This window comes from Canis aureus, chromosome 1 (assembly GCF_053574225.1).
Source record: "Canis aureus isolate CA01 chromosome 1, VMU_Caureus_v.1.0, whole genome shotgun sequence".
In the NCBI taxonomy this organism is placed as follows: Eukaryota; Metazoa; Chordata; class Mammalia; order Carnivora; family Canidae; genus Canis; species Canis aureus.
The window spans coordinates 100,063,498-100,079,947 of record NC_135611.1 but is presented as its reverse complement, the minus strand read 5'-3'; the positions used below and the strand labels follow the sequence as shown (position 1 = coordinate 100,079,947).

Sequence of the window (16,450 nt, the reverse complement as noted above, 5' to 3'; positions counted from 1 at the left end):
AACTGCTAAACCACCCAGGGATCCTACCCCTAATAAATTGAACCTTTTAACTCCCCCCCCCCCAAAAAAAAGTCTCTTCATCAGCTTATGCCAGAACCACACTGTTGTGGGTTTGTTTTTTTTACGTAGGTTCCATGCCTTATCCGTAGCCAAGCACAGGGCTTGAACTCATAACCCCGAGATCAAGACCTGAGGTGAGATCAAGTGTCAGATACTTAACCGACTGAGCCAGCCAGATGCCCTAGAACCATACTGTTTTAATTTTGTAGTTCTGTGACATAGTTTGAAATAGGGAAGTCCTGAGTCCAGCTCTGTTCTGTTTCTTCACTACTGATTTGCTGTCCAGGGTCATTTGTGGGGGCAGAAAAATGTTAAGGTTGTTATTTCTATTTTTAAAATATTCCATCATGATTTTGATAGGAATTACATTGAAACTGAGGGTCAGGTCACTTCAGGTACTATCGACATTTTAACAATATGAAGGCCCCCACCCCATGAACCCAGGATGTCTTCCCAGTCTTGTAGTTTTCAGTGTACAAGTCTTTCACTTTCTTGGTTTGGGCTAATTATTTTGTTCTTTTTGATGCTACTGAGAATGGAGTCATTTTCTTAATTTCCTTTCTGATTGTTCATTGTTGGTACACAGAAAGGCTACTGATCTTTGTTTGTTTGTTTTTTATTTTTATTTTTTATTTATGATAGTCACACAGAGAGAGAGAGAGAGGCAGAGACACAGGCAGAGGGAGAAAGCAGGCTCCATGCACCGGGAGCCCCACGTGGGATTCGATCCCGGGTCTCCAGGATCGCGCCCTGGGCCAAAGGCAGGCGCCAAACCGCTGCGCCACCCAGGGATCCGCTACTGATCTTTGTATGTTCATTTTGTGTCCCACAACTTTACTGAATTCACTCATTAGTTCTAACAGTTTTTGGTGGAGTCTCTAGAGTTTCCTGTTTCTAGTACCATGTCTTCAGCAAAAGGGACAGTTCGACTTCCCATTACAGGTGTGGATGCCTTTTCTTTTTCCTGTCTGTTTACTACAGTCGGACTTCCAGTGCTAAGAGGGACTTCCTTTCTTGTTCCTGCTCTTAGGGGTGATGATTTCAGGTTTTTTATCATTGAGGATGATGTCAGCTACGGGTCTTCCCACACCGCCTTTATTCTGTTGATGGACGTTTCCTCAAAACCCATTATGCGGGCAGCCTGGGTGGCTTAGCGGTTCAGTGCCTGCCTTTGGGCCAGGGTGTGATCCTGGAGACCTGGGATTGAGTCCCACATTGGGGTCCCTGCATGGAGCTTGCTTCTCCCTCTGCCTGTGTTTCTATCATGAATAAATAAATAAAATGTTGTGTTAAAAAAAAAAAAAAAAGAGGGCACCCCCGGTGGCGCAGCGGTTTAGCGCCGCCTGCAGCCCGGGGTCTGATCCTGGAGACCCAGGATCGAGTCCCACGTCGGGCTCCCTGCATGGAGCCCGCTTCTCCCTCTGCCTGTGTCTCTGCCTCTCAGTCTCTCTCTCTCTCTGAATAAAAAAAAAAAAAAAAAAAAAAAAAAGACCGGGGGATCCCTGGGTGGCTCAGCGGTTTAGCATCTGCCTTTGGCCCAGGGCCCGATCCTGGAGTCCCCGGATCGAGTCCCAGTCAGGCTCCTGGCATGGAGCCTGCTTCTCCCTCCTCCTGTGTCTCTGCCTCTCTCTCTCTCTCTCTCTCTCTCTCTTTCTCTATGTCTATCATAAATAAATAAATCTTAAAAAAAATAAAAAAAGACCCACTATGATTTTTATGTTGTATTTTGTCAAATGCTTTTTCTGCAACTATTGAGATGATTGTATGGTTTTTGTCCCTTTTCTCATTAATGTGATGGATCATGTTGACTGATTGCCAGAGGGGAAGTGGGTGGAAGATGGGCAAAATAGATGAAGAATAGTAAGAGCTGTAAGCGTCTGGTTCTAAAAAAAATAAGTCACAGAAATTTAAAAAGTACAGCCTAGGAAATAGAGTCAGTACTATTGTAACAACTTTGTATGGGGACAGATGGTGATGACACTTCTCATGGGGAGAGCTGAGTAATGTACAGAATTGTCGAACACTAATTTGTAGCCATGAAATTAATGTAACATTGTGTGTCGGCTATACTTCAATAAATATTAAAGAATAGGGATTTCTTTTTTTTTAAGATTTTATTTATTTATTCATGAGAGACAGAGACAGAGAGAGAGAGAGAGAGAGGCAGAGACACAGGTAGAGGGAGAAGCAGGCTCCCTATAGGGAGCCCAACGTGGGACTCGATCCCAGGTCTCCAGGATCAGGCCCTGGGCCGAAGGCAGCACTAAACCGCTGAGCCACCGGGCTGCCCCAGAATAGGGGTTTCTGATAGAAATCACGGTGGGTTCCTGAAAGGCAATTACACAGCCATTACAGATATGAAGCCACCTTTGTAGAGATGATAAAGATTTCTCAAATGTCTTCAATGTTAGTTTTTAAAATATTTATTTGAGAATGCATGCAGCGGGGAGGGGCAGAGGGAGAGGGAGAATCTGAAGCAGATTCCTCACCTACCCCGGGCCCAAGCCCCACGTGAGGCTCCATACCACAACCTTGAGATCCTGACCTGAGCCAGAATGAAGAGTCAACATTTAACCAACTGAACCACCCACGAGCCCCTCAAATGTTCTTAAGTGCAAAACCCATGCTGTGAACCCTGGAGTGCTGGAGGACATCTGCAACCCTCAGTCTGCGTAGAAGGGCCGGAGGCCTAGAGGGCCTAAGGATGGGAACTAAGGGGATCCCTGGGTGGCGCAGCGGTTTGGCGCCTGCCTTTGGCCCAGGGCGCGATCCTGGAGACCCGGGATCGAATCCCATGTCGGGCTCCCAGTGCATGGAGCCTGCTTCTCCCTCTGCCTGTGTCTCTGCCTCTCTCTCTCTCTGTGACTATAATAAATAAATAAATAATTTAAAAAAAAAAAAAAAAGGATGGGAACTAAGGATGTGGGAGGATGCCTGCATCCACACCGCCCCCCCCCCCCCCCCGTGGTGACAGGACCCACCCCCGGGACGCTTGGCCATCAGGGTGAAGGGCTAAGTGCTGATTGGACCCAGCCTGCCTACAGTGATGATGTGGGACCCTTGTGGGCAGAACTGTGGTGCCCCATGGTTCCACCGCTGCCTGGCACTCACTCTGCGTCTGCAGGCAGTTGGAGGCACTGGTGCTCCGGATCTGGCTCACAGTAACCAAACTATTCCACTCTCCCCAGTACCCCGGTGCATAAAGAGAAGGTTTATGCACAGCGACAGTGGGGCTGTTCTCGGGCCACTGTGGGGCCTGTGGAGCTGGGTGGGGGCACTGGTCTCCCAGGCTGGGGTCGAGAACACCCTGACCCCCATGCGATGACCATGAGGCAGCCCCTGTAGCCCTTCCACAGCTCCATGGGGTAAGGGCGGCCGCCTTGCTGCCCCAGTCCAGGGAAGGAGGCTGCAGTCAGAGCTTGGGCAGCTCACCTGGGACCCCCCACTCCCCTGTAAGCTCTGTGCTGTGTAGGGGAGACCCAAGCCATGACCTTTCCAGCATGTCCTAGACCCATGGACCCGGACATGTGATAACACCCCCCCGCCCCGCCCTGTGGTCTGGGGTGGGCAGTCAGGGCTCTCTGGGTCCTCTTGGCCCATGAACAGGCTTGCTTTTCATGAACTGCTATGTGGAGTTCCTCGTGCTCCCCCCAGGACTCCCCCGTCAGGCTATGTGCACATAATTGCATTCAGGGTGAGTAGTTTGGTCACACTCTTGCTGGCATAAGTTTTTAATTTTGATGAAGTCCAGTTCGTTGCTGTTTCCCTTTGGTTGTTGTGCTTGTGAAATCTAAGAGAAACCTTCGATCCCCCCCCAAGCCTGCAGGAATACTTGCTGGCTGGCCCATTTACCACCATCTCGATGCTGGCCCCGGGCTGGGAGATGTCACCCTAAGCATCAGGTCAGCAGTTCCCCAGAGGCTCCGGGGACCCCCGTGTGCTCCTGATAATGGGGTGGGGGAGCTCAGTCATCTCAGCATGACGGCATGTCCTGGGACAGTGGCTGGGAAGGTGGACTGTAGGTGGACGAGTGACAGTGAGTGAGTGCTTATGTGTGATCCTCCAGCCCAGTATGTCCTCCTTGGAGCTATGGGGTTGTCTCCACGCTCTGTTCAGATAGGGATCTGCCCACAGGGAGCACACAGATGCATGTGTCCTCTGAAGGTTTTCATGCGGTGTCATTCTTGGGTGTGTTTGGTTTGCAGCATCATGCAAGAGGACCTGGAGACCCTGCTGGCCTTGGAAAGGGCTGATATCATAGCTCAATACCATCAGGTGAGTCCCAGACAGGTACCACAGATGCTAGAGCACTTGCTAGAGGTGGAGACCATGCCTGCAAGAGCAGGTGAGGTCCAGGTGGGAATCAGAGCCAAGGATGAGCCAGGTCAGCCCAGACAAGGACCATAGTCACCAGGAACAAGTGAGTCCCTGGGGACGGTCCCGGGCATCAGTAGCAAGTGAGGGTCCATCCTGGATCATAGTCATCTGTAGCAGATGAACCCAGGTGGGGACCATAGTCACCAGGTCAGGTCAGGCCCAGGTGGGGATCATTGCTGGTAGAAGCAGGTGAGGCTGTCAAGCTGACTCCACTGGGCAGACAGGTCCTTCCTTTCATGCCCGGCCAATCTCAGAGGGTCCTGGGCTCCCTCAGGATTCAGGGGAGAGAGGAGCCATTCTGCTCCCTTCTGTCCCCTTGTCCCTGGCTCTGATCAGTCTCCACCACAGGCCCCCCTCTGTTTCAGGCATGCCAAGCAGGTCTCCACGAGACCTGTCACTGTGGAAGGTCATGGATTATCAGGCCTTTCTGCAGTGAGTCCCCTGGACACCGCTTCATCCATCTCAAGGGGGGTTTGCATTTGCAAGAACGCCTCTCTGGAGGCTGACCCATCCCCCCAGGTCAGGACCTCATCCCCCGGAGCCTCTGAGGGCCATGTCTGTGCTGGGCTGGAGCTGAGAGACCCAGGAGGCAAACCCGGGAAGTGGGCAGGAAGGGAGCTGGGCCTGGGGACAGGCCCCTGGGCACTCAGAAGAGTGGCCTCCACGCCTGCTTCAGGCAGGGCCAGGTGTCTGCCTCTTGCATCCAGGGGAGAGGGAGGGTGTCCAGTCCCTTCAGCAGGGGCTCCTGAGGGTGAGGGGCTCTGGGATGGTGGCGTGCTTTCTGAAGGAGGACGGTCTGGCCTGGGGCGAGTCTGCAGGGGTGCTCCTCCCTCACACCCCCCCCAGGCCAGGGCCTCCACAGTCCCAAAGGCTTCTGCGGGGCTTCAGGTAGATGCCAGGGACAAGGCAAGGTCAGGGAGGGAGGGTTGGCAGCAGAGGGAGGGGCCGACCAGCTTGGGCAGGAGGAGGGAATAGGAGGAGGAGGCTGCCCTGGGGCAGGAACTGGGACAGGCCAGTGGCCTTGGTTGGAGGAGAGGAGGCTGCTGGTTTGATGGTCCGATGAGAACCTCGTGGATGCTGGAGACTCCATGTGGGGCCAACAGGGCTGCTCATGATCCCCTTAGCCCTGCTCACTGCCCAGTGGCTGCTTGGATGGGTCAGGAGTGGGTCGTGCTCAGGGGCTCTGACAGGACAAGAGGTAAAATGGGCCAGAGTGGCAGAGGTGACAGCAAGAGGGGTGGAGTCAGGGTACAGCAGGGGGAGGATGCTGGGCAGTCAGGCCCTGGGAAGGTGGGGGGTCTCAGCCGGACGATCACAGGGGCACCCAGGCTGCGCTGACAGCTCTCGGGCTGGTCCATCTCAGGACAGGGGCAGGTCACCTCCTGGGGGTGCCGAGGGGCCCCTGCCCAGCCCATCACCAGTCACAATCCTTCTCAGAACCCCAGAAATCTGCCCCTGCCTGACCACAGGCAGCTGGCAGCCCCTGCCCTCCCTGGCGGGAGCCCTCCCCATCCAAGTCCCCTGGGCCCAGACATATGGGCTGTGGGGCTGGGGCCTGGGCCTCAGGGCTCTGTGTCTCTTGCCTTACAGGGAGAAGGAGCTGCCTGGCCCCAGCCCCCATGAGGCCAAGGTGAGAGCCCCTCCTGGGCACCAGGTAGGACATGGGCGGTGGGCTGGGGGCCAGCTGTCTGCAGACCCGGCCCCCCAGGATGTCCCCAAGGGTGTCTACCCAAATCCCCCATCCCAGCACTGCACGGGCTGCTGGGAATGCAGCCCAGACCCAGAGCCATGGTCAGCGGGAGCAGCCCTGTGCCTTTCTGGCTCCTGAGTCCCTGCAGGGCGACTGGACGCGGCACCGAGCACCCACCTCCCACAGCTGGAGGCTCATCTACTGCCCCCACTTGTCCTTTTCCAGAAACATCGCCAGGAGACCTGACAAGTGGTTAACAATGCTCAGGAAATGAGGCCACTACCACCACAGTGAGAAGGTGGGGCGCTGGGTGCCCCCGAGGGCACTGTGTCCACTGGAGAGTCCCCCGCCTGGGGAGAGTCTGCTGCTGGAGCCGAAGCCTCCCCAGGCCCAAGGATGGCAGTGGAAGGAGTGTCAGGTCAGGGCCACCGCCCCTGCTCCTTGTGGGTGATGGGGCCCAGTTCTAGGGAGACCCAGCCTCTCCAGAGACACCGTGGAGCTGAAGCCGGAATCTTCTAGATACCTCTTGCTCCCTGAGCTCCAAGGGGCCACCCTGGGCCCATCTCACCAGCATTGCCTTCCCTCCTACAGCTGCATCACTGGGTCTATAAGGGGGTTCCACCTCAGGTGTGGAGACAGGTGTGGTTGCATTTGCTGGAGATTGAGAAGGTTAAAGCCAGGAACCCAGGGAAATACCAAGTAGGGCCCTTCCACTCCCGGCAGACACATGGCCCACAGGGAAGGCCTGGACAGGAGCAGAGGGGAACCTGGGGGGAGGGGGGAGGTCAGCTGCCTGGGGACCCAGGGTGGCCCCAGCATCTCCTGGTGCCTCTCTGACCCAAGTGCCCCGCCCACCTCTCTGCTGCCCCCACCTCAGTCCCACTGTCCCTGGAGCAGAGTAGGCCCAGGTCCAGAAAGGGACAGGGTTGCAGGGCTCTGAGCTCCTCCTGGGCAGGGTCAGCATCGGGGTGATGGGAGCTGGCCCTCTGGACAGGCCTGGAGCCCTGAGTGGAGCCAAGCAGGTGGGCTGGGGCCAGATTCCTGCTGGACAAAGCAGGATGAGCGCTTAGGGTGGGGATGGGAAGGGGAAGACAGCCAGCTGTGCTGTGCCTCACCTGGCAGGGGGGGCAGTATCTAGGACTCAGGAGGGCACCTGGAGCAGAGGCCCCCCGATGTCTCCCCAGGTGCCCTGAGAGCAGGTTTCAGGGAGCAGCCTCCCCAGAGGCAAGCTCAGGGCACAGCCTGGGGCTTAGTCCTGGACAGGCCCTGTGCTGGGGTTGGGGAGGAGCCTCGGGTGGACACCTGGGAAACCCTCCCCACCCAGGGATGACTCTCATGTCCTCTCCCCACCCGGGCTGGCCCCCCCATGTCCCCTCCCACCCAGGGCTGAACCCCCCTGTCCCCTCCCCACCCGGGCTGACCCTGAGTTCCCTCCCTGCCCACGACAGCTGAGCACAGGCCCTCAGGCAGGCCCCATGGGCACAGCGGGCACTCGTCCCCTGGCTTCACAGGGGAAGGAAAGAGGTTTCTGTAGGACACACTCACATGGTGGCCTGCAGTGCCCCCTGCTTAGGACAGCAGTTGGTGACAGTCTGGGTTCTGTGTCCCTGATGCCGCTCCTCCTCCCCCAGTTCTCCCCACAGGAAATGAAGGAGGAGGCCCAAGCCTCCTCCCGGGACATCAAACAGATAAATCTAGACATCAACAGAACCTTCCGCAACACGTCACATTCTGGGACCGCTATGGGGTCGAGTGAGGCTGCTGGGCAAGCAGGGTTCCGGAGGCCCCAGGGGAGGACTGGGGGCTTCTGGGTAGGGAACATGGAGTCTCTGAGGCCGGGGGAACGACGGCAGCAAACAAAACACTGCCCTATGGTAAAGTGCTCGGGATGACCCACGTGCCCCCATCCCCTGGGGTCTCAGGGATAGGAAGGCCACCAGGACGGGGCCTCCAGGTGTCACTGTGTGAGCTGAACCCCGAGGGGCTGTGGAGCTCCATGAAGAGCAGGGGGCAAGGGTGGGGGCCATGGGGGGGCAGTAAGGGGACCTGGGGCCAGGGCTGCGGCTGGACCGGGACACACATGGACCAATGAGGGTTGGACAGGTCAGGGTGAGACCCACTCTCAGTGTATCTATGTATTTCTGAATTTTGTGCATTTTAGACAATTTACACTGTTTGTAAACATACATAATATGATGACCCCCCAGATGCCACCCCCAGTCCAGCCAGGGTCCTGTACTGACCACACGTGTCCCCAGGGCAAGTGTGTCACAGCAAACCCCCAACCTGGGGTCGACTTTATCTGTAGACGTCTCCGTATACGTCTTAGAGAATGGGGATGCCCTGTGTCTGCATGCCCCCCATGCCATTCCCCCCTACACCATCCCCCTCATTCCCCAGAGAATCAGCCCCCACTGAGGTGCCCTGAAGACCGCAGGGCCTGTATGACTGGTGTCTGCACCTTGCCGGCCTCGCTGGCTGGGGGGCTGGACTGAGCAGAGCACCCTGCTGTCCCCCCTCCTAGGCAGCAAGCCCTGTTCCACATGCTGTTGGCCTATTCCGTGTACAACACCGTGAGTGTCCCTGCCCCTGGACCTCCTGCCCTGAGGGTGTCCTTGTCCTGAGTATTGGTGACCAACAAGACTCATAGTTAGGACCCCAGCTCCCACTGTCCCAAAATGCAAGGGAGGATCTCTCTCTTCCACGACCCAGGTAGGGGGCTGGGGCGCAGACCTCCCTGTGGAAAGGAGGGTGCCTGAATACCCAAGTGCTGGGGCTGCCCAGGGCTCTCGCATGCACCGCTGCTGTCCTAAACTTGGGTCTGGACCCTGACGAGATGGGACTACTAATCAGAATGTCGTGCCCAAGATTGTGAATCCGAGAAACCACCAAGGAGCCGACACTGAGGAGCAAGTACACAAGGGTTTATTTACAAGCTCAAGCATGGATCCAAGTATACTCCACACAGCAGAGCAGGGTCTTGGACCCAGAAGTGGGTTACAACTGGGTTTTTTTATGGGCTGGTCTAGGAAATTTTCAGAAGGGGTGGAGGAATTTTTTCCATTCCAATATGGGGGACAGGGTGGGGGAGTTTCTTAAGATGTGATATGGGATTCCCTGCCGAGGACATTCTGCAGTTTTTCCTGTAAAGTTCAGCTCTTATTCACAGGGGCCTAAGATGGCTGTACTTGTGCTAATGCTAAACTTGAGGTGGAATGGCCTTAATTTTCTTGGCTTCCACAAGAACCCCGGGCGGGAGGAAGGCTCCCATTCCCCCGAAGTGCACGAGGTCGTGGCTGACCAGGAGGCCGCTCTCCTTCCTGGCGCATTTCAGAAGGGTCTCCCAAGGAACACCAGCTCAGACGCTCAACGACTCCGTGGCAGGGTCTTGTCTTGGCCCTGCTCCCCTCGTGGGACCCCCCAGGGGCCACAGTCAGGCCCCCGACTGCCCTCATGGTGGGGTCTCCAGACCTGGCGGGTCTCCTGCAGCCTGGCACACCTCCTGGTCTGAGGATGGGGGACCTGGCATGGTAGCTGCAGGGTTTGATAGTGGGGCTGCATGGTGCTGGCACCTGAGCTGGTCTGGGTGGCCCCGCACCCTGCTCTCCTCACCCTCTGGGAGCACCCTCTGGGAGCCTGGGCTGTGAGGGAGCTGTGGGAGCCTGACGCCCACGTGGGGAGGGCTCAGATGGGGCCTCAGGTGTGGACACCCTCCTTGGGGCTCTGGCTTTTGCAGGAGGTGGGCTAAGGTTGGCAGGTGCCAGGGTATAAGCCAGATTGTGGCCATCCTGCTGATGTTCCTGAGTGAGGAGGATGCCTTCTGGGCGCTGGCCCAGCTGATGACCGATGAGAGGCACACCATGCACAGTAGGGGCTGGATGGGCCGCTGGACGGGATTGGAGCTCAGGAGAGCCTCCCTACAGGGTTGTTGTAGCCGTGGGACGGGCAGGGACCCCCACCCAGCCCGCCTCCCCACTGGCAAGGGCACTGGCTCCCCAGGTGGCCCTTGGGGTCCTGGAGCCACAGCCACTGGCCCCACCATTGCAGACCAGTCTTGCATGCCCGTTGCTCCCTCAGCCTCCCGGCTGGCTGCCTTCTCGCCCCCCAGACCCCCTTGCCAACCCACAGCCAGACAAAGCCCAGGTGGCAGTATCTCCCCCACTCCCGGGCCTCCAGCCTGACTCCCAAGCTCCAGAGAGGGCCGTGCACATTCATCACTCTCCCCGGTGGCCTGCACCTAATGCCCCTGAGTGCTGGGGATCTGCCTGCCCCTGCAGTGGCCACTGCAGGAAAGAGGGTGCTGGGTCAGATGGGCCTGGTCCTTAGCCCAGGGCACCTACCCTGCGGGGTCTCTGCGAGGATGAGGGTTCCTGGGCCCTGCCACCCCTGCCCTGGAATGCAGTCTTGCTCTCTGGGAAGAGTGGGTCTAGTCAGGGCTCAGAGGGCTGTGGGCACATGGAGGTCAGGGCATGGGGGAGGAAGCCCCTGACAGGATACCCCACCCCCTGCCTGGTGCAGGAGGAGGGCCTGATCGTAGGGGACCTTCATTCTAGGGTTCCCCAAACTGCTGAGGTTCGAGGCCCATCACGAACATGTTCTAGACAGAGCTCTTCCCAAGCTGAAGAAGCACATGGCAAATAGAAGCTCCCCAGAGGCTCCATCCCTGAGGCCGGGGGGCAGAAGGGGGCCAGCACAGCCCTTCTGAGCTGCCCAGAGTTTGGGGTCACGTTCCTCCTCCTGGGGGCCCGTGGGTCAGGACCAGTACAGACTTTACTGCAACTCAGCCTGTGCCCCGTGGGCCAGGATGTGGCTGAGAGAGAGTGACAGCTGGGGAGCTGGTGGCCTCAGGTCACGATGGTCTGTGCAAAGCACCCTGGGAGGTCTGTGCTCCTCTGCCCAGGGGGCCCGGGCTGGCCAGGCTCCGGGGGCGCTTCCTCCCTTCCTCAGGGGTGCCTGTGCTCCTGGGGCACAGAGGGCCAGCGGGGCTATCAGCATAGCCCTGGAGGGGATGTCAGGAGAGCAAGAATTGCAGCTCACACAGCCTGGGCCACCCTCGCTGGGCAGGCTCAGCTTGTGCACCTTGTGCTGCTGCATCTCTCCCACCAGCATGTGGAAGGCATCCTCCATGCTCTAGCAGGTAGGGGCTGGGTGAGGGTGGGGCTCAGCCCGGGGGCCAGGCAGCTCAGGGGACCAAGGGACCCCAACCCCCAACCCACCCCCACTCCCACAACAGGCAGCCCCAGGGCTCCCCCATTTGGCAGCTTTTTCCCTAGGAGCTTCCCCAGAGGGTGGCCCTGAAGTCTGGCTCCCACCTGGAAAGACATGGAGGAGAAGAGAAGCAGTCAGCGCTCAGCTGGGACCCACTGCCAGATACGGGAATGTGGCCAAGCTGGACCTTCAAACTCAGCTGACCCTCCAGTGGAAAGTCACTACACGAGTGAGCCCAGGGTCGACCAGGAGAACCCAACTAGCCACCAAACACCAGCACCAGAAATGATGTTGTTTCAAGCCATTTCAGTGTTAGGATGACACAGCCCAAGGATCAGATAGCTGCACGGCAATAGATACACACACACCCCAAGACGAACAAAAGTCAGAATCCCACTCAATGTTGTCAAACAGCAGCAGAATGGTTACATACACGATGCTCTAGTCACATGATAGAACAGATTGAGATGCTAGAAATCACAACTGCTGAGAGGTGTTGGAGGCATGTGCTTGCTGGGTTCAGACAACGAGCGAGGAGAGATAGGAAACATCTTACAGAGGGTGGGCTCTCTTAGGAAAGGACATCAGATCCCTTCGAAATCTACAGATGGTGAAATCTATCCTTCTCTCTTTTGTCTTCTGTTTTTCCCCCTACTTTGTTCTTCATAATTATATTTTGGCCTCCACCCTTCATCCAAGCCAATGACCATACAGGCTTTTTTTTATGACATTGGGTCCTAAAGGAGGCAGAGCTTTGGCTACCGGGTTCAGGAATGGTTATTGCCTAGGTTTATGCTGATCCACCTAACTGATGCCTTCACAGCTCTCCTCTCCTTGCAGAACAAGGGGAAACACAGGTCTTACAATGAAGGAAGCCCATTCCTACTCGGGTGGGACCATCCCTTGCGGAGGATGTCATCTGGGCAAAGTAGTGAAAGCGAGGGCAATCAAAAATATGTCACAGGTTGGACACAATCTGGTTTGAGTTTTTCCCTGAAGCAAGCACTTACCTTCGATGTCATGCTTTATTTGTTCATCCATTTATTATTTTTTAAATATTTTATTTTTTATGTCATCTCTATACCCAACATGGAGTTCAAACTCACAATCCTGAGATCAAGATCCACCGACTGAGCCAGCCATGCATCTCAGTGCCATGCTTTATATCTCTTTGCTTGCTTGCCTATCTCTGCATCCAACTGGAACATTGAGTCCATGACAGGGGTGTGTTAGCTACCTCCATATCCTAGAACGTTCTTGCTATATCCCAATACTAGAATGACGTTTGCCATTGAATAGCACTTTAAATAAATCATCAGTAAAATGAATACTGGTAAAGGAAATTGTCAACTTTTCATGTGTGTGGTTCTTACTCCCTGGGCTCCCAGGGAAGCTATGCTTTCTTCAACATTTATCAAGGTCCAAATAACTCCACCGAACCTCAAAGTGTGGGCTCAATTTCTGTCCTGACACATGCTGCATGTCTGGTTCAATTAATAGGTATCAATCAATCAAAGGGAGCCTGGCTGGCTCAATGTGGTTGGTAAGAACATGTGACTCTTGATCTTGAGGTAGTAAGTTCAAGCCCCACGTTGGTGTAGAGATTACAGAAAAATAATGTCTTTTTAAAAAAATCAATCAATATGTCAACCACTAAAAAAAGAGCCTTCCAAACATAAAGATGAGAAAATGAAAGAGAAAACCTTCCTGGTTCTCGTAAGATGAAAGTCCTACAGTCTTGCACATATTAGAAACAGGAAATAAACTCTGTAACATTCTTCATCAGATGACTTGTGCCACTTTATGGAGAAAAACAAAATCAAAGCCATATTAATGTTAAGATACCACAGGAAACTCTGGCAGGCTCCAGGTGAACTAGATGAGAGCTGATACTTGCCCATGCAACCTGTGTGGGAAACATTACAGGATAATAACCAGGGTCTCAGATGGCCATGTGCAGTTCTTTAAACATATCTAAGTTCTCTTGCATATACAATGAGAAAAAGCCAGCTAGGAGACTAAGTGCCCAGAAATGAGGAAGCCCTTTGGTTCCATCAGTGAAGCCCCCACTTTGGGGGAGGAACCAACACTCTCAGAAACACTCAGGCCTCATTTCCTTTGTCTGTTGCTGCAGCTTTGGTATCTTTGCCTGAAACCGGCTGTGTACTACCTGGAAATGGGAAACAACTGATCGTGGTAATGCTATCTTGTGATTGGATTTGTTTTAATAAAAGTATATTTTGATATTATATAAATCTCAGACATCCATCAACATTAGGCTAATTGTGTTTCTGAAAGCTTTCTTGAAGGATCAGTGACACTGGAACCAATATATTGGCAGCTCTAAGGTGAGTCTGATGACTCTTTTCATCCAACTGCTTAGTACTGAAGAAGCATAGTTATATAGACATCAAAGAACAAGCATTTCAGTTCTATTATTCAAATGTTTAAGCAATAATACATTTTTAATTCTAAGACTTTTAAAATCTGAATATTGGGTTTGAGTGTAGAGTGTATGATGTGTAAAAGAAATAGGTAAAAAATTGGTATAAAATAAGTGTTCATAAAATGTGAATAGAGGATGTATTTCACACTATTTCATACCTCCTTTGATTTCCTATAAGGATGTATTCACTGGTGTCCACACACACACACACACACACACACATCGATGCACAAAAAAATTTTTCATAAAATTAATTATAAAGGTATCTGAGAAGGTCTAAATGTGCAAGAACAGAGTACATCCCCTGACTCACACCTGCTTGTAGGAGCACATAAAAACAAACCATGGTTCAGTCTTATGCACACACACACACAGATACAGATATACTTGTCTGAAATAACTTGCTGACAAATTTTTAAATGTGCCTCACAAAGGAAGCACTGACCAAAGTGAAGGAGGGCACAAATAAAATGCTAATTCATGCAAGGAAAACACCAATATCATAATGCACCATTAGAATAAAATAATGATATATTTTAACATTATCTTATCAGGTAAGGACTAAGAAGGCAGTTGAGAAAAGATAAAACCCTGGTGAGAGGAACTTGTACAAATGTTTTACTGCTTTATAGGATTATGTGTGTGTAATTATATATATAATATACATATATATATATGAATGCTTAATGGCTACCTATCTAACAGATATAAAAATAAAAATCTTTTTAAGTTGAAAAATATGAGGCAAAGGAGATGTCCACTAAACGAGAAGAAAGAATGCAGTTGTCTCCCTATGTTATGGTTGCTTCCAGTGCCTTGTTGGACAGCACAGTTGAAGGGAACTACAATACTCATGTCATAGTCCACCACCTTTTTTTTTTTCTCATTACATTCAGGAAAATTATGAGCCTTTAGTAGCACTGGGTATGAGAAAGATTAGATGGAAAATTGCATTTTCCCGTCTCGTCTAAGGAGTGAGCTCTGCTGATCTGGGTCACTTTATTCCCTTCCTCCCCCTATTATCAGCACCCACCCCCTTCAATCTGTGTGCACCACCACACAATGCAGTCTTCCCAGAGAAAGGATATGTTTTGACTAAGGTTAAATGAGAAATTTCATTTCATTTCCTTCTTGCCACATTTAAAGAATTGTGTGATTACAATGAGATACCACCTCATACCAGTCAGTATGGCTAAAATGCATATCTGAGGAAACAACAGATGTTGGTGAGGGTGTGGAGAAAAGGGAACATTTTTGTACTGTGAATGGGAATGCAAGCTGGTGCAGCCACTGTGGAGGTTCCTCAAAAAGTTAAAAATAGAGCTACCCTATGACTCAGCAATTGCACTACTGGGTATTTAGCCAAAGGATACAAACCTAATGATTCAAAGGGGCATCTGCACCCCAATGTTTTTAGCAGCTATGTCCACAATAGCCAAACTATGGAAAGAGCCCAGATGTCCATCAACGAATGGATAAAGAGTGGTATATATATTTATATATATTATTACTCAAACACTAAAAAGAATGAAATCTTGTCATTTGCAATGACATGGATGGAACTAGAGGGTACTATGCTAAGTGAAATAAGTTAGTTGGAGAAAGACAAATACCATAGGATTTCACTCATGTGGAATTTAAGAAACAAAACAGATGAACATAGTGGAAGGGAAGGAAAAATAAAATAAGATAAAAACAGTGAGGGAGAGAAACCGTAAGAGACTCTTAATCATAGGAAACAAACTGAGGGTTGCTGGAGGAGAGGGGGGTAGGGGATGGGGTAACTGGGTGATGGACATTAAGGAAGGTACACAATGGGATGAGGACTAGGTGTTACATGCAGCTGATGAATCACTGAATTCTACCCCTGAAACTAATAATACACTACATGTTAACTAAATTGGATTTATTTTTTTAAATTTTTATTTATTTATGATAGACACACACACAGAGAGAGAGAGAGAGATAGGCAGAGACATAGACAGAGAGAGAAGCAGGCTCCATGCACCGGGAGCCTGACGTGGGATTCGATCCTGGGTCTCCAGGATCGTGCCCTGGGCCAAAGGCAGGCGCTAAACCACTGCGCCACCCAGGGATCCCCTAAATTGGATTTAAATTAAAATTTGGGGCAGCCCAGGTGGCTCAGCAGTTTAGTGCCACCTTCAGCCCAGGGCCTGATCCTGGAGAACTGGGATTGAGTCCACATCAGGCTCCCTGCATGGAGCCTGCTTTTCCCTCTGCCTGTGTCTCTGCCTCTCTCTCTCATGAATAAATAAATAAAACCTTAAAAATAAATAAATAAATACATTTTAAATGAGTGCACAAATACCTCTTGTATACCCTGATTTTAATTATTTTGGTTATATACCCAGATGTGGAATTGCTAGATCATGTGGTGATTCTATTTTTAATTTTTTATGAAAAATAGAATCAGTCCACAATGGCTGTGCCAGTTTTCATAACCTCCAAAAAGGTAGTTTCCAGTGTCTCCACATTCTCACCAACACTTTTTTATCTTCTGGGATTTTGTGCTTAACCTTTTTATTATTTTGTGTTAATAAATAAATAAGTAATTTATTTATTCATGAGAGACACACAGAGAGAGGCAGAGACACAGGCAGAGGGAGAAGCAGGCTCCATGCACCTGGAGCCCGACGTGGGATTCGATC

General features: G+C 52.3%; 1 long non-coding RNA gene across 2 annotated transcripts in view; it reads left to right on the top strand.

Moving 5' to 3' along the window:
* Positions 1 to 12,678, top strand: part of LOC144321935 (uncharacterized) — a 51,410-nt gene extending 38,732 nt beyond the window's left edge. For both annotated transcript variants that reach the window (XR_013387460.1, XR_013387441.1), the window contains exons 4-6: positions 4,266 to 4,335; positions 6,028 to 6,067; positions 6,353 to 12,678. This is a non-coding gene — a long non-coding RNA (uncharacterized LOC144321935). The remainder of the gene's footprint in view (positions 1 to 4,265; positions 4,336 to 6,027; positions 6,068 to 6,352) is intronic.
* Positions 12,679 to 16,450: the final 3,772 nt, after the last annotated feature.